The 24,503-nt window shown below is 44.7% G+C and overlaps 1 long non-coding RNA gene across 2 annotated transcripts; it reads left to right on the plus strand.

Annotated features, from left to right (window-relative positions):
* Positions 1-907: 907 nt before the first annotated feature.
* Positions 908-24,175, plus strand: LOC129380119 (uncharacterized). Of its 2 annotated transcripts, none has more exons than XR_011895749.1 (5): positions 908-1,144; positions 19,560-19,696; positions 19,901-19,968; positions 23,223-23,309; positions 23,843-24,175. It is a non-coding gene; the product is annotated as an uncharacterized lncRNA (long non-coding RNA). The 2 variants fall into 2 exon arrangements; XR_008613182.1 differs by lacking the exon at positions 908-1,144 and adding an exon at positions 1,861-1,879.
* Positions 24,176-24,503: the final 328 nt, after the last annotated feature.

Here is a 24,503-nt window from a genome sequence, read left to right on the forward strand (position 1 = left end):
TTGTCGCGATTGTCAGCGCCGCAAGAAACAGCCTGTTAAACCGGCTGTCTTTTTCCACCCTGTGGATCAACTTCAAGCACCGCTCTAACAAAAAAGAATGGATCTACTACGTTCGTTCCCAGTGACCTCATCGCGCAACCTATTGATAGTCCTCGCAACCGGCTACTTAACTCGGTACGCCGAAATTGTAGCTATTCCATAAAAAACTTTTAGGAAGTGGGTAAGTTCTTTGTCCGCCGCATCGTCCAATGACATGGCGCACCCTCTCATCACCGATTGCAGTGCACTATCCAGAGCTGAAATTATGCAGGGGGTTCTCCAGCTGACGCATGGCTGACACCGCAAGAGCACTGCGTGTCATCCAAAAAACAAACGGATTAACGGAGCACCTCAACAGCACGCTAGCTGATATGCTTTACATGTATATTATCACGTGTTAGTGACGGTGAAGAAAGCAGCGAAGCTGTCAGTAACGAAACTAGCGTTTTATTGGGCGAACCTGTTCCCTCAAAAACAGGCTACGCTCTAGGAACAACGATCATTAGAATACGGCTACCTTTCGCGTACACCAAACTTACTAGTTTCCGAAGCAGCAAAATAAAAAAGCTGGCGACGAGTGGCAATGAATGTGACGGTGACTGCTACGTAAAGTCCAAAATGGTACAATTTCTCTTCTCTGATATTTAAAAATAAATGCGATGAAATTTAAATTATTTCCTCTTCACAGAAACACTCACGCGATGGACAAAAGTACAATTTCTACTCCAGCGCAGCGAAACATTACGCTAACTTTTGGAAAAACGCGGCGATAGTCTGTTGTCCTTAACTTACAATACATGCGTGAACCATATGCCAACAAAACGTGCTTGAAGTTCGTCGACGCGTTTGTCCTCCGTCGCCCACCTGCGAACAGAACGTTACAATAGGCAGCCAAGCTTGTTTCTCATTCTGTCTATGTGAATATATTTTCTTCCGAGTGGCTGCTCACTGAAGAATCCTGCGTAATATCGTTTGCGTGGATAATTTCACAGTGGGGAACATGACAGAAAAGAATCTTCTTGCTGTCATTCTATTAGCCACAACATTGACAGTGCTGGAGTCTAAATTGACCTTTTTCAGAAGAAGGAGTGTCAGTATGCACAAGGTAAGATTTTGAAACTACAATTATTTCTAAATGAGACATGGAATTTTTGAGCGTTTTTTCGTAGTGCTTGTTGTTGTCGCCACCATCCTTGTAAGATTGATTTTCTATGCGTCATTGCAATAACCTTGTAATACAACAGCTGCCACTCAGGGTTTTGACTTTTCATCTTCAGGACGCAAAATATTGCAATCATCTATAGGCCGCTCAAATAATTAGAATATTTCGAGCTTCCGCGTGCCTGAGAACCGGTTTCGCATGCAGGATCCCAGAGCGGTGGCTTGGATTATTTTTTGGAAAGAACGAGCAGTCTTTGCGGCAGTCTCTCGGCAGGTTATAATTGTTCGCGACTAGATTAGAAGCAGACAATTTGCTAGACAACGTTATGAAGATGCGGTTTGCTTCTGAGAAACGTTGCGGTAATCTATCTCAAAGCACTTCCAGCCATGCTAAACTGCCGTTTTGTCGCTAAGTGAATGCACTCATTCACATATCAATCAAAGCTACAAGTTAGGACAAGTTATCGCGAATTTTCTAGCTCGTTTTGCTCAATAACAGGCCGTTTCTCACTACATCAAACAAATCACTGTTAGAGTGCATTAAATCATTGCGCCTGTATTTGCACTCCAGTCTTGTATTGCGTCGTGCAAGCACAACCCAAACTGTGGATGCCAAGCTTCAACGCGCGGAGCAAGCAATGGAGAGCTGTAGACTTGCGAGCTGGAACAATGCCCATTGGTACTCTTTCTTTTTGGCTCTCGCGCTATTGCTCGTAAAATGCTATCCTAGGTGGGTTGAAGACTCAATATATACATACTGAATCCGCTAGTCCGGACAAAACTGCTCTGTAGGGAGAAGTAACCAAAACGAAGATTTTTCTTTTGGTACAGTAGTTTTAAGATCCGTGCAAGAGAAAATTTTGCGCAAAGGAACACTTTACGCCCCTTCGCCAGCGGGTCAGATACTCTGAAGCTGAACAATAAATAAGCTTTCTCTAGTGAAATAGAATTTGGTGCATCTGCAAATGCACAAAAGAAAACTATCAAATACAATGCTTGCCTTTTGCCCAGCGTCCGCTGTGGAAAAATGAATATATTCACAGACGTCAGTAAATAATCGATTTTGCACATTGTAATCGTGGCTGACTGAGCTGAACAGTAAATTGTAATCTAAAATCTGCATGGGGACGTAAATTTTGGAGCGATAAGCATTTTTTCGTATCTTGGATGCGAGAATCAATATTACTCTCACGCAGGTACCGATGACTTAGTATAGAAATTATCATAACTGGTTCGCTTGTGCAAACTTTAGAGTTGATAAAAACAACAACCACTGTGCACTAGCTTGGATATACAAAATTAAAAGTACCAAAGACAGAACGACCCCGACCAATCCGTAATACTATCCAGAGCGCGTAATGTGAAACATCGAAATGTTTACATCGCACATGGTACGTAGTCATCGAACACGTCAACATAGCCCACCGCAAGCCATAGCAAATAAGATGCATATAGTGCTGTCTTCTTTTTCTGGGTGACCAAATATTTTGCCGCAACACCTTGATGCGCACGCACATAATAGTGTATAATAAGTTGTTTGACACATACAAGAAAAGAGTAAGATTAAAACTACAAAAAAAAGAAGGCTGGGCCGATGGGCAGGTTCGACTTTTTCCTTCAACTTTTTGCACAGGTACGTGAGATGAACTCGGCAGTTTTTATGGAAGCACTTCCTCATATCTAGGACACTAACGTAAAGCTACTCCAAACTTTTGTATTCTAATTCTGCTATCAGCCCTCCACGATTCGTTAAAAAATTTTCTAGGCAGCACCCTTTGCGCCTTTCTGTCACTCGACATCACAAAAACCGCGCAAATGCCCCATCTGATATATGTGCACACCAATTAGGCATGGTTAGACCCAACGAATGGAAAATAATTTATCACTTGACGCCTTTGTGGCCATTAGCAAAAAAGGCGTCGTATAAGCAATTGCTATTGGTCAAACTTTTTTGGCCTACTTCCACTTTACCTGTCTGTCACGCCACGTCACAAAAACACGAAAACTCATCACGTCAAAGAGACGTACACGTGTTAAAGACGCACTAGTATGCCGAAGAAAAGTGAAAGTTTTTCTGAATGGCCGGTGACTGCTCCGTTCCAAAAGGAACAGAAGATGGCTACCCGCCGATCGATATGGCACTGGCTACTCTGCATCAGAATGGCATGTTGGGCCAGTTGGTTGGGATTCATGGTAATGTTTGTAACAGCGCACCCAAGACAAGGACGACAGAAGGAATAAAACACAGCGACACAGCACGGTGTCGTCGTTTTATTCCTTCTGTTGTCCTTGTCTCGGGTGCGCTGTTACAAACCTCCCCATGGCCACTCTGAGCTGCTAGGGAGCGTGATTTCCGTGTAATAGGAGATTGTGCGTGGCAGTAAATGGTTATGGAGACCTTTCGGCACGTATAAGACATCTCTCTGCCAACTCTACTTTGCGGAGGATCTGTTTTAACGGAAGGTTTAACCTTGCGTTGCACGCTGCCGCGATTATCTACCAACTACCGTAAGCCAAGAGGAAGGGGACCAAACGCATACGCCAGCGCTACCCTCCTCATCCGGCTGTCTACTTTCACTGTGCCGGTGCGGCTCCATCAAAACTCTCTCCATATGAGCGTGCAGGTCTTTTCCAACTCGCCGCAACCAATTAGATAAAAACAAAGTGCTGAATGTAGGCAATGCTATTCGCTTCGAAAGCAAGAGAAAGTCACATCCTGTAAACGTGAAGCATATTTTAATGGGCTTTTAAAACAACGCTGCGGGCTACCGCCGATCCTTTCCTCAGTGCTTACCCAATGTTGAGGTCAGGAAATTGGAACAAAAACAGAATCGAATAGTTTTAGGTTATAGAGCCCCTAAATGGTTTTGCCATGATTCACTTTGGTATTCGCTGAGCAGCTGAATACGTACTTCCTTCGCATCAATACTAAGTGCTAAAGCCTTGCGGGCAGCGTGCCTTCCTTGTACATTGACAAAGTTTATAGAGCCCCTAAATGGTTTTGCCATGATTCACTTTGGGATTCGTTGAACAGCTGAATACGTATTTCCTTCGCATCAATACTAAGTGCTAAAGCCTTGTGGGCAGCGTGCCTTCCTTGTACATTGACAAAGAAGTCAAGGTGGCCTTATTGCAGCCTTAAGGAGGCCGTTGTATGAGTGTTGAACAAGCTACCTACTACTAGAAGTGGAATTTAAGTACGGTGACTCCTACCATAAACAAGCGGCCGATACAGCGACATACCATATTTGTTGGTGTGAGGAAACCATGGAGCGCCTAATGTGTATCTTCCCTCGCTTCAACATCCAACAACTCTCTATCGCCGAAGAAATTCAAACCTGATAGAACCGAGACCATGGGCGCTATAACGTAAAACTATTGCAAACTTTTCCAATTCTGCAGTCAGTCCGCTGCGATAAGTCGAAAACCTTTTTAACCATCCCTACTCAACCTGGCTATCACTCGACGTCACGAAAACCGCGATAGCTCCCCATCTGATATGTTGTGTACACACTGATTATGCATGATTTGAACGAAAAAAAGAAAGATGGTGTTTTCTGATTCAATGCCTTTTCGCCATTAGCCCTAGGCTTTTGGTCAAAAGTTTACGTGCTGCACCCACTAGACCTTTATGTCACGCAACGCCACAAAACCGCAAAAACTCACCGCGTCAAAGTGACGTGTACACGTTAGAGATGCATTAATATGCCGAACAAAACTGAATTTTCTTGTGAATAGCCACAGGCTGCCCTGTTCCGAAAGGAATAAAAGATGGCTGCCGCCGATCGCTCAGGTACTGGTGACTTGCACCTGCCGGAGAGCATGGATTCACTTGCGTATAATAAACTTTTTGCGTGGCCGTGTAATGTTTTCAAGCACGCTTGGCACCATTCCGACATTGTTCTGCCAGCTCTTCTTTGATGAGGATCCGTTTTAGCGTCATTTTTAAGCTTCCGTTGCATGCCGCCGCGATTTTCGACCAGCGCCGCAAGCTAAGTAAGGGAAAGTGGACCAATCGCTGACGCCGGCACCACCCTCTTCATCCGGTTCTCGATTTTCAGTGCAGTGGCTCGGCCTCATCGAATCCCTTTCCACTTAAGCTTGCTCTTCTTCTCGTGTCAGCCAGTTAGATAAGGCAAGCCGCTCAGTGCAGGTAATGTTATTTGTTTTTGTAGCAAACAAAAGTGACCTCCTATGAACGAGAATAGCATTTGATTGGCCTGCTCGGACAACCCTGCGGGTGACCGCCCGATGCATGCGCCGGCGGTTTAGCAAATTTCACGTCAGGAGAAATTCCAATAAAACAGATTGGAATTGTTTTACGTTAGAGGGCCCCATATTCATAGTGAAATACCTTCGGTCCGTGCCACATCAATCTCTAATGCAAAGTACAATGTATAAACTAGTGCAGTTCTGGTGCGCAGCGACCTGACTGACCGTTCATTAGATTCGTCCCCCGGGCTCAGAATGCTCAATTTCTCTCCCTTTCCCTTTCTATTTTACGTGTCCCTTACACCTAGTATAGGGTTGCAAGCCAAACGCTCGTCTGATTGACTTCTCTGCATCACCTGTCTTTGCTTCCTTCGTATTTCTAACTTTAAACAAGGCTGTTTATTGTCCCTAAATATGAGTAATAGTTGATAATAGTCGACAAGTAGTGCATCAAGATTAGTCAAATCTTGTGTGATATGCTATCAATAAACAAAATATGGGAAGTCGCGAACTGGTTTGCTTACTTTAATTACTGCCGATATTTGTCATGAGCTCAATGATACACGTACAAAATCCCAAGAAACCTCTAGAATACTTATCTGTAAGCTTCGAAAGCTTTTCGAAAGCTTTAGTACTAACTAAAATAATAGAACAGCTCATCAGTACTCTAGAATCCCACCATATAAAACTATTGCGGATTGAATGTTATAGACGGGCGCTGGCTGCATCGCCATTCCTTTGAAAAGAAGGCATTTATCACATCACTAGTACCCCAAGAAAAGCTCGAAAACTATACTAAAAACGTGAAGGAAAGGTTCGTGAGAAATAGGTCCTTAACACGTAACACTTTTCTAGGCGCCGAATAGGTGGAAATTCCCAACATGTATCAGTGCCACCTGCTTTTTTTTTTTAAACACTTCGCGAATCTGATCTTAAGATACCTAAGTTCATTTACAGATTGGATTCGGTAGTTCTGCCCAATTCGGTTTCCGCAGAAGTACGTCAACTAAATAATCCCTGCGGAACCAAAAACAATTCATATAAAGAAAATCGAGGAGCAAACCGTGGCACTTAGGATGTTGCTTGATTATCCCAAGGCCTTTCACCTTATTAGAAATACCGTGTGAGGAAAGACGATCATTAGGGTATTCAAGGTACAGCTAATTCCCTGCGTACGTCTAATCTGCAACATAGGTCTCAATTCGTAGCCTGGCCGATGATTAGGTCAAACCTGTAACAACAGGCGACGTGAAGGGGAACATACTGAGTCTTTATCTTTTCATATTAATTTACATATTTCATATTACTAGAATCGCCTTCCTATTGCGACAGTACTAGAGGCCATCAAGTCAGCCGACCTTGAAGGTACAGAAATGCTGCTTCGCTTATGAAGAACTGCTGTTCCTGGGCCATGTCATCAGCATGTCAGGAGTCCTTCCTGATTCACAGAAAATGGCTTACATTGCAGACCTTCCGCAGCTCGTCGATAAGAGAGTAGTTCGCAGCTTTCTTTGGCCCTGTGTCTGTTATAGGCACTTTTTCAAGAACTTCTTTCGCATCGCCGCCCCTCTGACTTTTCTCACTAAATCCTGCACCGAATTTAAGTGGCAACCAGCGCTAGTCGAGATATTAGAAAAACTAAACGATTGCCTGCAGTCACTTCGACGAAAACGCCGATACTGAAATCCACACCGACGTAAGCAGCCTAGATCTCGACGCTGTCCTAGTCCAGAGGAAACACGGACTTTAAAGGGTCTCATCTTACGCTAGAGGATAGCTGTAGAAAGCGGTATACAATCATTAAACGATGAAAAAGGAATGTCTTCGTATTATTTGGTCTACCACAAAATTTAGCTCTTACCTAAATGACAGCCCGTTCAAACTCTTAATCGATCATCGAAACTGTATCGACTACCAATTTAAAGGACTCTTCAGGTCGCCTAGCACAATGCAGCCTTCGAATGCAAGAATTGGACATCATCTGACATACACGCTCGGAACAAGACGCTCTAATCCCGAATGCCGCTTATACGCTTCTATTGACCCGCCGCCGACCAGAATGACGACTCATTCCTGGGGACAATAAGAACCGACGACTACGCCAAACATCTGCAAGCTGACCCCGGGCCACAAAGCCTTGCCGAGTTTTTGGAAGACTGGACCGAATTGGCTCCAAGGGTATTTCAGCGCGGCTGGTCCTCGTTATCATTCGTAAACGGCGCCTTCAAAAATAAAAACTTCTCGTCAGTGCGTGCCAACTAACTTCTGCTTGGACCTTCAGCACCGAAGCCAGAGTTTCTACTTGTCCTTCATAATGACTAAATGATAGATCATCTAGTATTTTACCGTACACTCATGATGATTGAGGAGAAGTATTTCTAGCCACGTCTAAAGGCGGACGTCACCAATTACTCCAAGACGTGCCGAAACTGCCTCGTTGCCGGCCATTTCAGCAGATTGGGATAGATTTGTTGGTGCCCTTTGTGATGTCAATATCTGAAAGGAAATGGTTCGCCGAGGCCACCGACTACCTTGCCCGCTAGGCGATAACAACGCCCTAGCCAAAAGTAGTGCTGTGGGAGTCGCTAAATTCTTAGTCGAGAACATCCTGCTGGGAGATGGTGACCCAGAAGTACTCATCACTCACATTGAAACGGATTTTACAGCTGAGCTCACTCAATCAATCCTGGAATATAGCCACTCAAGACACCGGAGGACCGCCACCTACGTAAACCTCAAACTAATAGCTTAAAGAACCACATCAACAAGACGCTCCCGACATGTTAACGATGTAGGTGGACGTCGACCGCAACACGTGGGATGCTGTCCCTCTGTACATAACCTTTGCGTACAACAAGGCCGTGCAAGAAAGAGCGCAGGTCCCGCCTTTATACTGCTTAAAGGACGGAACCCGAAGAAGACTCACGATGCCATGCTCCCACACGTTACCGACGAAAACAGTCAAGGACGATAACAATACTCGCTAATGCGAAATTTGAGCGCAGCTCTCTACGTGTTTCTGTTTCGCGATATATTGGTTTGCGCTCGTAATATGTCTCGTGCGACACTTTCGAGCGAAGCGAAGTGTGTCGCGCCTGCCTGCGTAATCGGGAGATCGTGAGAGTCAGTGCGTGAGGTCAGGCGTGGGTCAGGCGTCAGGTAAGGCGTGGGCGCAATTCACGGCAGCCATCGCAGCCAGGCCTTCGCTCATGCAGCGCTTTTTTTAAATAAAAACGACGCGTGCTACTCTGACGCTGTCTCGAGGTCACCATCACCGCAGAGCACGTCTTATGCGGCACTACGCTTTTCTTCGCACCCTTTCGCCACACCCTCTTCCACCGCTTCCCGCCTCATGGGTCAGCGGCAGCCTCCTCCTCAGCTTTCCTCATCGCGCTCTCTTCGCTATCGCCGTCTTTTATCGCCCGCTGAGCTCAGAGTTCGCACTTTTATCCTTCGCTGTGCTCGTTCGCTCGATTACGCGGTACGCTGAGGGACGCCGACGCTCAATGCAGGAACGGGCGCCTGAGAGTAGCGCTCCTAGGACTTCGACGTGGCGGCGTTTCTGTAGCGCGCCGAAGAAGCACGACAACTTGCCCACTTGCGCATCAAGAAAGAGCCAAGGACAAACAGCCGATGCTGCAATTTTCGACGACGCTGCGCTGACTAGCAGCACTGCGACCACGTTGGGGTTTTGACCCTGATGTGCTGACGAGGACTTAGTGAGAAAGTTTTGCGACGTTACTTTGGACCCTACAAGAGCATCCGCCGTATTGGCGCACTCGACTATGAGGGTGTGCCCGACAGCCTTTCAGAATTACAGCGGTGTCACTACCAACCGCAAATAATTTAATTATGGGGTTTTGCGTGCCAAAACCACTTTCTGATTATGAGGCAGGCCGTAGTGGAGGACTCCGGAAATTTCGACCCCCTTGGGTTCTTTAACGTGCACTTAAATCTAAGTAAGTATACCGGTGTTTTCGCATTTCGGCCCCATCGAAATGCGGCCGCCATGGCTAGGATTTGATCCCGCGACCTCGAGCTCAGCAGCCCAAGACCATAGCGCCAACCTCAAATAGTCCATGGTGTCCGCCTCATGCCATTGAACCACCGCTGACAAATTTTGGGGCTTTATTGCTTTGTTGCGTTTCTTTGTTGCTTTGACATTTTATTTTTACTACGCGTACTTTTCTTGTTCGCTCTTGTGTTACGTTTGTAACCTCGGGACGATCGTTTTTCACAGGCGGTCAGGGACTCGCATGCGTCGTTATCTGCATCTTGTGACCACATTGAACCAGCTAACAAATAAAGGTTATCACTCAGTGCATAGCGTGTCTTTCTGTATCGGAAGTTTCTGGAATGTTATCGATGGTGCCATCTGTTGTCGCTGAACCTCGAGTAATAAAATTCCGTTTGTGACGAAAATACTGGTGTACATTCTAGAACTTCCGCGAGAACCAGCGATTAGTGTGGAAAGCTCGTTAAGTCAAGTAAAGTAGCGGACATCGTCGACGATCGCCGACTTCGCTCACCGCTGTTGTTGTGCTCTATTGTTACTTGAGTTTTTGGGCAAAAGTTTGGCCAATAAAGAGATGAATGTGTAACTCAGAATTTCGGCATTGCGTTCTCCTTCCCTGTCGCTACAACATGGCAATATTATACACTAATGAAATAGTCGATATCGATCACAGCCTGAAGTATGTAACTCACGCCCATAATATCAGTCTGTTTTTCAATGGTGACTCAGGGCCCGAACTGCCAGATCCGGCAAATAAAGTGTTGGCAGAGATACATTCAGGGCGATAAACAACTATCCTATGCTTAATATAGAAAAAAAAACAAGGTAATGTCATTTCGCCCTCGTTACAAACAGTTCCATCTACCTACCATATATTTAGAACAGTTTTAGATACAAATAGTACCGTCACTCTAATCCCTAGCGTATATTTCTATGAAACTATGACATGAAACTGCCATGTACATCACTCAGTAAACTGTTTCTAGCTACAGGTGTTATGCGTCGCCAGTGTAATTAGCTGCCTACTTCCAATATTATGCTTTTGCTTATTTGAATATTTTCTTCTTTACTCGAATACGGAATGCTCGTCTGGGGAAGAACATCAACGAACAACATGGATACATAGACAGTCGATCAGCTGGGCCATACTCGGCATTCTGCCAAGCACGTTTGGCCAGCGACAGCGCACTCGGACCTCGGTCACTTACGAGGCCGAGGATACACACCGTAACCCCACCGGCTAGCGTGTTCAAATTCCGGCAATGGCCTTGTGAGTGCGCTACCATCACACACCCCGTACACCTCATCTAGCTCTAGAATTCAGACCCACCACCTGGCCAGAGCCGAGCAGGATACATAGACAGTATTGCAAATGGGAGCAATACGTGTAGTTTTGAAACTACCATATGTCAGTCCCACAGCTGAGTTACTTTCAAACTTGAGGGATATAAAAATAAAACATTTATTTAGCGATAGGCTTTGCCGCTCATATAGAGTAGAAAGCATTAAAAGCGATGGCCTGTTAACAAAACTATCTGTTTACAGACGCATATCCCCGTTTAGGACATAAATCAACCAAACCCTCAGAATGTAGACGAGAGCACAACTAGCCAAGTACGCCCAATTTTAAGGTGGTGTTTGCCGACCCTGTGGAAGTAAATGAGCAAAACTTGGCCTCTATCTATCATTCTTCCTTTAAAAATCAACGCGAGATATTTGATGATGCACTGCGTTGCCGTGACAATTTCATGTACAGTGAGCGTCACCCTTGTGTAGACCGCAGGAACGTCGGCTTCGGGGCATTCAGGAGCCATCGACTTACGTCTAACGGTAGTTCATTGACCCAGTCGTGCCAAACAGCTACCGTTAAACTTCGCACTCACTAGCTAGTGTAAGATATCGCTGGCTGCCTCCGGAGTGCCCCGGAGGACACCGTTTCTGGGCTCTACACAAGGATAACGCCGACTGTACTTTTCGTTTCATCTGTATCATATCTGTTACAAAAAACTCTATGGAACCTTTACATGATCGTTTTTTTACGTAATGAGGTCGTGATTTTTGTGTATTTCTGCGTGAATGTGCTTTGCGTTTGTCGTTTTTGGCAACTGTTACATTAAAAGGTGCGCTTTCGGTCAACAACTACAAAGCTGCCCAATGTGAGAAGTGACCAGGTTTACTTTAAGCTGCAACCTTCCCTTTGTTCGCCTAGTCATCTTCCCAACTATCTTACCATATAAAAACATTAAAAACATTCATTGCAATGGCACGGGAAGAGCAGAATGGTGAGGTTGCGAAGAATTGTTGTGAAAGGGGCGTCGCTAAGAGCTACCGCTGAGCAAAGCGTCTTGAAATTTGCTGCAACCATGGAGGTCGTCATTCCCGGCCGTCAACGTGGAATTAGCTAGAAGAAGGAGGGGAATGCTTAGAAGGGGTTGGCTTGCTGAAGCTAGCTGCCTGAATTGACAAACCTTCTAGACTCATTTTTTGCATCTACCTTTACAGTGCTCATGCCGCTATAGAACGTAAGGAAAAGAGATAAAAACATCGACGCGCGCCTATCTTGTAATCCTTTCCACGGATTTAAGTAATGTCTCTCAACGGTCCTGTCATCGAGACCAAGCAACACCATTCACGTAAGCAATAGCTCTTTAAACAAGAAGATGAGATGCGGCCTTCCACCCTGCGCACGTCCACGCCATCGCACGTTGACGCCATGCACACAAGCTCAAGTGACTAGTTTCATTGGATTTGTACAAGCGCGTTCATTTTATAAATCGAAGGAATGCCGTAATAGACGTTTTCCCCTGCGGTTGGTGAGCTCGGTAATTTATATCATTTTCCGGCAGAAGAAGCCGCTATCCATCGTGGCCTAATACAGTACCCGAACGAATTCTGCAGTGTTCGATTACTCTACTGGCCACTTCCTTCATTCGCAGATTTGTAGCATGCTACTAGACATACTTTCATATCTAGATCTGAGGGATAAATACTTACGCTGCTTTATAGCCAGGCTACGAAATGAAAGATAATGAATATTTGATTTATGAATCAAATTAGCATACTGTAAACCTGCGCAACTTGAATGACGTAGTAACAAACGCGCTGTGCGCTTCGACGACACACGCACCTATGAAATGCGAACCCAGACGCTGAGAAAGCGTGACACATTACGTCACGAAGCTTTCTTGCGAAAAGAATGCGCGTCTGAAAGCGCTAGGTCGCATTCGGCGGCGATTGCAACGGCAAATTAATTGCACGGGAGCAAAGCACGGAACAAAGCAATCTAAGAACCTATTGGGTAAACTCAGAGTAGGAAAAGGGTGAAAATGCCGCAGGAAATTATTCACACGAAATATGGAGAAGCAATCTAAGAAACAAGAATGTTTTATTCAGGTGATAAAGCAGATGTTGTTTTGTACTTTTTACAGCCAGAATATTTAGGTTTCGCTCTTTTTTCTTCTATGATTCTCTATAAAGCAAAGCCTGTGGTCGAGATTTGTCATGGCAGTTTCTATGGCTATGCGTATATGCAACGAGTCATTATATTTGTCTTTTCCGTTGTTGCGCCATGCCGGGTGATGAGGTAGTCTCAGTGCAAAAAAAAATATCTGCGGGTGACCTCGAAAAAAAAACCGCTCTTATGATAAATGAAAACGGTGCCTCACGCTTTTCTGCAACATTATGGACACGATAAAGAGCTATAGGCTGTCCGGAGCTCACTTTAAAGGGCTGTGTTACCTATCGCACTGCCATATAAGCTATGCTTTACACTATGCACTTGTTCTAGTATGCGGCAGCTTTCATAATCACCATACGGCTTTCAGCCTGTTGCATGGCGGGGATCGGCAGTTAATCATGTGCGCACGCAACGTTGTACGCTTGCAAATTGCTCAATCCCGTGACCACGTACTCAAAAATTGCATAGTGTAATTAGGTCATATTCAAATACTTTGAGTTGTACTAATACAACAGGGGGCCTTCGTTTTTGATTCCTTACGCCTTTTTTCGGGCTTCTGGCTCTTTCACACACATACTTCCTCCGTTCACATTGCTTGTGCTTCCGGGATTGGTTACGACTAAGTACTCACTTTCGCCAGATACTACGTGAATGAGAAACCTATACCGCTGCTTAAAGACATCTCCAACATAAGAGAGAGAAAGAAATATACATTTTGTTTACCCTCGGAAAGTAAAAGTTGTTCACCTGTCTTTACATTCAGCATTACATTCCTGGCTATAGCTACTGCAAGCAGTGGGCATGGTTAATGGCAGTACTGGAGTATCTTCAAGCACTTGTGTACGATAAAATTGTGTATACATCTGAGCTCGGCACGCAAGTTTTTTTTGCGGCCAATTGATGACCGACATGGCTACCAAACAGGTCTCGCACAACTTTTTTTTGCAGATATCCCAGCACATTAGGTAAGCCGCAGGTGTAAAATAGCATTGTTTCGCAGTTCCTCTCAGATATTATATTCGGGTTGCTAACGTCAATGTTGGATCCTGCCTGTCGTTGTCGTACACTCGCTTGTATATCGCAAGCCAGCCTTTCACGTCGGCGTTGTACGTGCCAAAAAATGTCCAGGGCCCGCGGATGAGTAAGGATAACCGTTGGTGAGGACTGCTGAGTTGGCTGTGTCGGTTGATCTGCCATTGTGGCAGCAGCCAGATGACGTCCGCTGCGAAGTTCCATGATTGTACGCCGCACCTTCACCGAAAATGTTGCACCAAGAAAGCAGGCCCACAATTGTAGAATAATGCATATTTTCAAGCGATATGTATGGCGCTCAGGCGACAGCCAGAGTCTTCGACTTCCTTTGCTTTGTGTGACCTTCTTCGTTTTCTTCACCGTAACTATATTTTGATAAGGAACATTCTGACAGCCACAATACACTCAACTTGCAATCAGCGTTTGCTGGTCACTGTACCCTGTTTCAACAACTTCTTTTCTCCCTTTTCAGACACTGAAACTTGGTCCTTAGTTATTCGGATGTATTATCAGATATAGAGTTGTGTCAGTTGGTGGTATTAGCTTTCACCGTTTCCATTCGACGATTCTTCATTAGATGGTACTCGATTGGTTGCAGTTATTTAACAATATTCACATTTCAGTGTAGTTTGTCGGCATGTAAAGAGATAAATGGCTGCACAGCTCATCAGTTTAAACATTTGTTCAGTAATCTCGTTTTACTAGTAATATATTATGTTTGTACCTTAAAGTTAACGTACTCATTCGTACCAAGGAGGTGTCAGTGAGTAAACAAATGTTGCAGAGATGATAACTGAATGTAAATTCAAACACTCTACGCCGCATCCGAAAGTGAGACAGCGTAAGAAGCGCAAGCAGCTCTAGCCAATTGCAAAGTTCCTCGCGCTAACAATGGCGAGGACGTTTATGACATCCTCAAGCCTTGATTACGTACTGATAAAAGGCAACCACAGTCAAGTAGCATTTCTTCAAGACGCCGCCACAATTTGCAGTGTGGGACAAAAATGCAACGGGATATGCAAGTGTGTGTCAAACTGCGTGATTTCGCCATATGATGTCGTAAGCGTCGCTAATAATAAATAAATAAGTCTGTTCCAATCAGTTTTCAGTCCAGTCTTCTAACGTAAATTTTGAGTAACTGGTGATGTAAGCATCCTGCGGTTACATGTAAATTGTTTGGACCGCCCATTCAAATGTTCTATTCGTTTATAGGAATTGGCTTTGTTTGATTTCAAAGCGAATCGCATTGCCTGCTTTGAGGCACTACACCTTGTTTGGCTCGCCGTGGCGGGATATAAATTGTTGCAGCGTGAAAATGAAGGGTTAAAACGCAGCTAAAACGGATCCTGCCAAAATTGCCACAGCAATGCTGTATACGGGCTGGAGGACTTGAACAAGATTATACTGCCGCATGAACTTTCCATTATACGCAAATGAAGCCGTTTTGATCGGCAGCTCCCAGTAGCCAGTGCCACAGCGGTCGCTACCCACACGTCCTCTATTCCTTTTGGAACGAGTAATTCTCTGTTTATTCTAAAAAAGGTTCAGATTGGTTCCGCATACAAGGGCCCTATAACGTAAAACTATTACAAAATGTTTTTATTCCAATCTCCTGACGTCAAATTTGTGTAACCGCCGACGCAAGCATCGGGCGGTCAACCACAGGGGTGTTTGAACAGGCCAATCAAACGATCTCCTTGTTCATAGGAGGTCACTTTTGTTTGCTTCAAAAACGAAGAACATTGCCTACGGTGAGCGGCTTGCCTTATCTATTTGGCTGACAGGGGGCGAGGATCACGCTCAAGTGAAGAGGAATTTGATGGGGCAGAGCCACTGCACTCAAAATTGATAACCGCATGAAGAGCGTGGTGCCTGCGTCTGCAATTTGTCCGCTTTCTCTTACTTAGCTTGCGGTGGCTGGTCAAAAATCGCGGCGGCATGCAACGGAAGGTCAAGAGTACCGCTAAAACGGATCCTCAGCAAAGAAGAGCTGGCAGAACGAGGTAGGAATTGTGCCGAACGTGGTTGAACACGTTACACGGCCACACAATATGTTTTATTATACGTAAATGGACCCATGCTCTCCGGCAGGTGCAAGTAGGCAGTACCTGGGCCATCGACGGCAGCCATCTTTTATTCCTTTCAGAACAGGGCAGCCTGCGGCTATTCAGAAGAAAACTCAGTTGTGTTCGGCATATTAATGCATCTTTAACGCGTACACGTCACTTTGACGCGGTGAGTTTTTTGTGGTTTTGTGACGTCGCGTGACAGGCAGGTGATGTGGGTGCAGCCCCAACACTTTTGACTAATATCCGAAGGCTAATGGCCAAAAGACGCCGAATCAAAAACAACTATTTTGCTAGTCTTCGGTCAAATCATGCATAATCAGTGCGCACACGTCATGCCAGACGGGGAGCTATTGTGGTTTGCCTGACGTCCGGTGACAGCTAGGCAAAGTGGGGGTGGTCCAAAAAAGTTTTAACCAATCACGTAGGGCTGATGGCAGAATTGGAATTGCAAAATTCAGAATAGCTTTACGTTATTGCGCCCGAAGTCTTCATTAAGGCGTATAGGTTACGTTCCCGTGATGATTTTTTCGTGATCTTGCGACATCACGCTACATACAGGCCAAGCAGCTGTAGCACGAAACTTATTCGCCGCTCAGGGACGGCTCATTTCACAAATGGAATACAATAAGTTCAGAACATCTTTAGGTTATAGAGCCATGTAATCGGACATGTGCGTCCTATCTGGCTCAAGTGCCAACCACTACACATTCTTCTAACCAACCAGCTGGCGGAACCGCGACGATTGCCGTAAATTACACAAGAAGACCGGGGTCTCCGCCATACTTACCTAAGATAATGCACTGCATGCTCCACCAGAGGAGACAGATGCCTCTCTGCTAGCTGAATATTCTCGACTGATCGTGGCTGCAATAGTATTGTGGCCAGACGTGCTGCGTATCAGCCGGTACACGGCCACAAGAAATGGGCTAGCGCGTTTCCGTGTCAGAACACCAGGTACTTGCGTCTTTAGAGGGCACTAGTACGTCGTTTGGCAAGTGCCCGGTAAACACGCATAAACTTGTGGCTGCCTGCATATAAACGACTTATTCTAGCGGTGCGACTCTCACCCCCAGATTCCATGAAGAAGAACACGCTCACGTGCAGGTAGCGCTAAAAGAGAACACGCTAGGCCCCTCGATGTGATCGGCCGCGGTATCCGCCGCTTCCGAGATCCCCACTAAAGGAATAAACTAAAGGTTCTCCGACTAAAGAAATAGAGCTTCACAGTCGCTTATAGGATTGGTAAATGACACGCTGATGCGGACTGCCTATCACACATGCCACTTGACACTACTGACTCTGATGCCGACGACTTCGATCACCTTGTCGCTGCAGCGTCGCCGAACTTTCCGGATATTGACAGCTTGAAAGCCGTACAGCGAAATGACACTAAGTCAACACTACGCTTTACAGCTACGACCGCCTCTACGACAGTACACCAATTTTGTTTACGTGATGGACTCTTGCATAAGAACTTTTCTAGGACTGGCGCACGTTTTCTCTTCCTAGTGCGGGAAAGCCTACGCACAGTGATTATGAATACTACGCACGACGACCCGGGTACTGGCAATATAGGTTCGGCGAGGACGCTCGCCCGAATTAGGGAGTATTTTTATTGACCTGCTATGAGACAGTCTGTTGAGACGTATGTGGCCAGCTGCTTGCAGTGTCACTGCCACTAGGGTCCATCTACTGCACCAGCTGGTCTCCTGCAGCGGATACCGCTTCGAGGCACACCTTTCGAGCAACTGGGCATTGACATTGCTGGCCCTTCATCAAAATCATCCAAGGGCGATTGTTGCATCATTCCTTGCGTCGACTACCTCATACGCTAACGCGAGAGGGCGACTGTGCCCTCCGCATGTGCCAGTGACGTTTCAACATCCCTTATGCAATATGCCAACCTCCGACATGGTCCGCCTAGCGTGATCATCACTGACCGCGGAAGACAATTCACAGCGAATGTCGTAGAGGAGCTGTTTCGCTGTGTGAATACCATTTGTATCACTGCGCACAATACCATCCACAAAGAAATTGGTTTACGGAGCCCACCAACCGACATTTCTAGACATGCAATCTATGTATGTTTCATCCCACCACAAGAACTGGGAGAACGTACTGCTATTTATCATGCACGGGTTCAGCACAGCCACGCACGAGAGTTCTGGCATTCTCTTCCTGCTGTACGCACGTCTTCCACGGTGCGCAATCGACACTGTTTTCCCTTTCTGTAGTGACAAAAACCCTATTGTCACCGCGACCTTCGGCCTCACCGAACAGGCGCGTCGTATTGCTTGTTTAAACACTTTGACATTGCAGGACAGATCAAAAGCACTCTGCGACATTCGCCACCATCCCTTAACCTATTGTCCTGGTGATTTAGCGCATCAATATGCACTCCTGTACGGAAACGTGGGTTATGCCAGAAGCTTTTAGCCACCTACGAGTAACCTTTTGTTTTTCTCATCAGGCTCATGGAGGTCTCCTATAAAATTGCTCGCCTCACGGCGAGTGGTAGCAGAGCCACCATGGCCTAAGTGGTCCATGTCGCCCGCTTGAAAGTGTTCACCTCAAGACAAATGAACTGACTCGCCCAGCAGGCTGTGTCTGCGTCGAGAGGAATATTGCACATACGCGACACAAAAACGAAGACCGGCGAACGTGCTTGCGGCCCCGAGCTTGGAAAAAGGAAGGGGGTGACGTTGAGATCTTCAGCTAGCTCGCTGTTCTCGAGCTCACCTTGGTGACCTAAAATAAACGGGCCCGTTCAGCCGTAAGTGTTATAGACGGTCTCTTTGGCGCGCAATGTTATTCAAAGCAACCTCATTGCTATTTCATTATTAAGGTGTGATATGGATAGAGCAACTTCGGGGCTTTCACCGTTACAAGTGTCATGAAATGGCTTTGTGTGTGCATACCTATATCAATATGAAGTGGTGTAGCATCGTGTCATGCCATCGGCTTGTATATCTATTGACACTTTATTACGAGCGCCTTAATATGTGTCGATGAATAGCAGTGCGTTATTTGTGTGAGCCTTGTAGAATGCCTCAAGAAGTTTGTGGAGCCAACGTCAATAGATCCAAATACCTTGGCCGCCTTGACTTTGCCTGCTCGCGAAGCAATCTCTGTCAGAAAATATTTGTCGAATTTCCAAAGTAGGGCAAATATGCCAAAAACAGTCCATTGGAGACGCATAGCCGTAAGACCCAAATAAAATTAAACAAGCAAAGTGTGTATACTTACTATGGGAAAGAAAAGAAGCTTAGCAAGTATTCTAATAACGGCAGGTCACGGTGATGTTTCGTGCATACGTGACCAGCCTCATGAAACAACTTCAGTTCATAGGCAAGCTCTTCATTTGTTACAGCACAATGTAGTGAAAATAACAGCACGTGTGTTCTTTCGCTGGTGCGCCAACCGCGCGCCGATAATGGCGCATTGACATCCGGCAAAGACGCTTCACTGAGCGCCAAGCTTGTAGATGCGTTTATGATTCATGAAAAAAAAGTCTTAACACATGGCTATACTTCAAACATTGTACTGATGTGGGCGTTTTATATTCGAATTGCAGTTCCTAGATGTCAAGGAACCTATCTGGACTTACACTACAAGCAGGCGTACGGACATTTTGTGCGAAGTGGATGTAGTGACGAATATAACAGCCAGCTCTGTATTTTTCACACGATTCTCGTACGACCGCAAAGGAAGGTATTGTAATCATCTTGTTATTTCAAGGTGTGCGTTGGAAATAACGTTTCTTTTTGGAAAAAAAAGAATTGCCAACGTGTGCGAAATACAGGAACTTGAAAAATGCCCACAACAACGCTGTTTATACGTATTTAGTTGAAGCGGAGAGTTTGTGACGACGTGTTGTCATCTAAACCACACCGACATGTGTACCTTTCTTTATAGAACATCTGGCAACCTGGAGGGAATATTCAACCAGCGCCGAAAGAAGTACATGCTAGTGCACACTCAAGGTATTTATAAAAGCTGCACTAGTATTTTCGATGTAAAACTTGGTATACATGTATTATTTTCCACTGCTTGAATAGTACGATGCTACTGAAATTTTTATTTGTATGCAACGAACTCGCCCGCTGCATAGTTCGCGAACTTTACAACCAGCTGCTATTTGCATTGGCTTGTCCATTGGAGATGCGTCGTCGTGAAAGCGTTGATAATTATTGAACTCTGCGCTACGTTTATGAACTCCGCTCAGTTGTAGAAAAAGAAAGCGCTACTGTATTTAAGAAATAATAAAGGATTCTGCCTGAGGTGAACTTCAACGGCTTGCGTTCATGCACCTACATAAAGGAAATGGGCGAAGAGAAGGCTTATAGAGATGACGAAATGGACGGAGTCCCTGAGCAAATTGACTGTCAGACAGACTTTTCGCTGATCCCTGCAGGAATCCAGATATTATACGTACTCTCCTATAATCGGATATATTCTTACAAAAGGCCCAGTACAATGTCCCAATATGGCGGCTAGGCAGATTTTGGACGATCAGCCGACGCTTTTCATTACAGCGCGTACTAACTTTACATTAGCCAACGTTAGCGTGCGTGCACATTACACATTAGTACATTCCACACAATCGCAGCTGGAGAATTTGCATGTTGAAGTACATACACATACATATGGGTCAAAATTATCACATACTAGCAAGGGGGAGGTGAAGGGTAAACAATGTGCGCATGACTTCGCCGAAGGCCTTGTGGTATTCGGAATGATATCGCAGAGTCAATGCTGTGGAGGTGGCTGCATCAAGTGCACAGTTATAACCAGCGTCCTTCTGTCGTTCTTATAGACCTATAATGACGAAAGGATTGGTTTCGGAGCAGGAAAACGCAGACAGATATACACGCAACCAGTAGAGCAAGTGCACAGGCCGAGTGCTACAATACCACAAAACTACGGTTACGCACGCTTGGAGCGCTCTTTAGAAATGTGTAGCAATAGAAATCTTAAAATTGTTAACCCGTAAATTTCGCAAAGGAAGGAGAAGTAGTCATTGGCAGCATTCAGCCGTTGTGCCGATTTCAGGAACCAAAGTTACTGGACTACAGGCGGCAACTAACTGTGGAGGTGCCTGTTAATTCTTTTTGCGCGCTGCCAATTACAACCGTTCGTTCTACGGACTGATAATATAACTGTACTGTCGCTGACAACTTGACCGCCTCTTAATTATTTCACAATAGTATTTTAATAATGCGAAGTATTGATGTATCTTTCATAAACCTTCCTGCAACGGCTGTGTCATAGTGGTCTCTTTCGCTAAACACGATAATGTTTGAAACTCGTGGCTGGGCCCAGCTTTCATGATATTTACGTGCTGACATTGTAATTTAGAATACATAACTCGTACAAACTAATCGCTTCTGCTGGTTGGTTGAAAAAAATGTATTCATATAGGTATGCATAATGATTTATTTGCGTCAAAAAACCTGCTAAACTTATATAACTACTAGGGTCCGCTCGAGCTTGCTACCATTCGGCTCAGTGTTGGCCCGGAAGGATCTGCATGCCCACATTTCGACAGACGTGCATTCCCAGTTTCGATGGTATCTGTGCCAGTGGATGTGTGCTGCTACATATAGATACATATGTTTTTGCAAATACATATGGATAGAAAGTCCTAAAAAATACACATATCGCAAGAGGAATAAACATTCGCTTCAAAACATACATGATTCAAAACTACAGCACTTTGTAAAACCTAACATACTTCGAATTACGCAAGTGTGAAGTGAAGTTGAGCCTACTTTATTTTTTTCTTCATTCTAGCTCACACTCGTTTCTGTGGCAGAACGGCACAAATTCTGACAGGCACCTGCGTTTAATCACCTTACTGTGTTACGGTAGCTTACGTGTCGGCGTGTCGGAGGAGAGCCTGCAAAGAAAACGGACAGCATCAAATCTTCTTGCCCATTGTCATCGACTTAAACAGTTATTATCACAAGGTTCCATCAAACTTTACCTGTTGACATGTTGTAGTGGAAAGGTCATACCTCTTCGCTGATTCTCACTCGCTTTGAATCTCGGCACCCTGCTTTGAAGGCAGTGAATTGTTTTTTTATGAGCACTCACGTAATCGTATCAGCTGTCAAATGAGTCTCTAGAACATCACTTTATGGTCAACAAATGCACCTGCGACACATACAGCAGGGCACAAATTTCGGTAAAGGAGAAAGACACAGCACATTTTGCCTAAAACAAAAGTGTTTATATTGATGGCGCGATGCTCGCTGTCTGATTTCTTTCCTGCATTCTATTACGTGCGAGGTGCCAAACGAACTAATAATGTGCGTTGAGGACCATCGGAGAGTCCCGGCAGCTTAGCCTGATTTCGCGTCCTGCATTACCATGTTATCAAGTGAGCTTCCATTTAACGAGGTGTACAGGGTTGCCTTAGGAAATAGATGTATAAATTTGTGCTTTTGAAATCCTAGGTTAATGGACATATCAAGCCTTAACATATAAATGCAGCAAAAAAAAAAAGATACAGTAGCGTACACTTCCTGATGACAGCGTAACACGATGTCCCAAGCAGTGTCACGAACTAGTTAGCTTGAATCGTTGTTCGCCACCGGATTGCGCAGAGGCGCATTCAATTCTGCGTGTGAAGGCATTGTCAGACTTTTCGACGAGCAATTTACGCTTTGACCGCTATCGATAATAATCAGATATGCTGCACAAATGTCAGCTAAAAAAGTACAAAAAGGAGATTCGGAAGCAGACGGCACCCTGTTATTCTTGCGGGTTTAGTTTTCCTTTTGCCAGTGGTTTAATTTAACTGAAGCTTATTAACAGTGCCGCAAGATTGTTTGTAACAAAGATATGCCAATTTGGTATAGGCAGCGTCCTACCTACGGAGAACGCTGGAGCGGAAAGAAGGAGCACTTGTAAGAAGCAGATAAAAAAACGATGAATAAAAATAACCCAACGGGATCAATGCCTATCATGTAAAAGTGTTTACGTGTTGGTAGATTGTTTTATCAATAATAACGAATTCTAAGGACTGAGGGAACAATAAGGCGCAAGATCAAAATCAGCGGGTCACTCATGCCCCAACCACATTCTAAAGATTGGCCATAGGTTCATCCATCCATGAGAACATTCAGTGATCCCTGCTTTATTTTGCTTTGAAATGAAATCAGACTAATATCCCGAGAGCGAGCCGCGTGTGCCGCTCCCAATTGAGTTGTCACCCACTTCTATTCTATTTCAGGAGGAGCATACGATCTTCACGAGGAGGTTCTATATATGAGTTCTGATTCCAGTTGCGCTGTTATTATGGTATCGCGATTATTTGGTGGTAAGTGTTCATGTTCAGCTTGATCTATTGTTCTTTTGGAAATCTGCGCTTTCATGTGTGCTTTCAAAGTGTCACGTTCGAGCTATTGAGAGAGAAATCCATGAGTACGTACCAGAATGTATCACTGAGCAAGCAGCAATATAACAAACTATTTGTCCAAGACAAGTGTGGTCTTGTGTTCCGTTTAGTACTATTTTTCAAGAGCGATCATTGCCATTATCTAAGCAGCACTTCTTTTTCGTTGGTGAACACGGAACATAAGTGTCAAAATACGTACTCGTAAAGTATTTCTTCTTTTCATTGCCAACACTTCCTATATTTTAGGCCTTCCTATCAAAAAAACTTTTTTCTTGTAATATATGACATCAGTAACAGCAGTAGGTAATGAGGACTTATTATCGCGCTGAATGGTGGTTCGCTAGAATTTTAAATATCGTACGTACAAGTGGATTAGAAGCAAAATATTCACCGTTTCACAATGCGTGAGCATCTTTATAAACGCATAAATTTGATCTAATAATTTTTCTTCCTAGGTACATTCCGCAGCTACGATCTCCGGGTGATAGATTCGCTTGCTGCGTTCGGGCCGCATAAGGATTGTGTCCGAAAATTCAAGAAGCGAGACAGCCGAGGACAAGTGATTTACAGACCGCAGTGCAGTGATATACTTCATAACAAAACGCAAGCACCACTGCCGAAATCGGGGGCAAATCAGAAGCCGTCAACCAATACGCACAGCTAATACTTGTTTCTTTTTTTTATGACGTGTGTGCATCAATGGTTTTGTTTAACGAATATATTGAAGCCGACTTTTGTGTACAGCTTTCATATTTCGAAATACAGAACAGATCTGAAGTCTCTCGGCATACCGTTGTTATATTGTCTTCAGATCCTTTGTTTCATAGTCATATTTCTGATCATTTGCTTGCGGACCTAGTTGTTATTACTCGATAATGTAATTAACAAAACAAGCAAAAATATGTAGACGACCGACCTTAAATTTTAAAGGAATTTATTTATTTATTTATTTATTTATTGATACTGTCAGCCCATGACGGGCTACTACAGGAGCTGATTTAACATGCATAAACAGCGAAGTGGATTAGCGCACTTTAACAATGCACTAAAAAGAAGAAAGAACAAAAATTAGGCAGCACTGCTGATATGAAACACATTAACAATATAAGTACAGAG

This window comes from Dermacentor andersoni, chromosome 7 (genome assembly GCF_023375885.2).
Source record: "Dermacentor andersoni chromosome 7, qqDerAnde1_hic_scaffold, whole genome shotgun sequence".
Lineage (NCBI taxonomy): Eukaryota > Metazoa > Arthropoda > Arachnida > Ixodida > Ixodidae > Dermacentor > Dermacentor andersoni.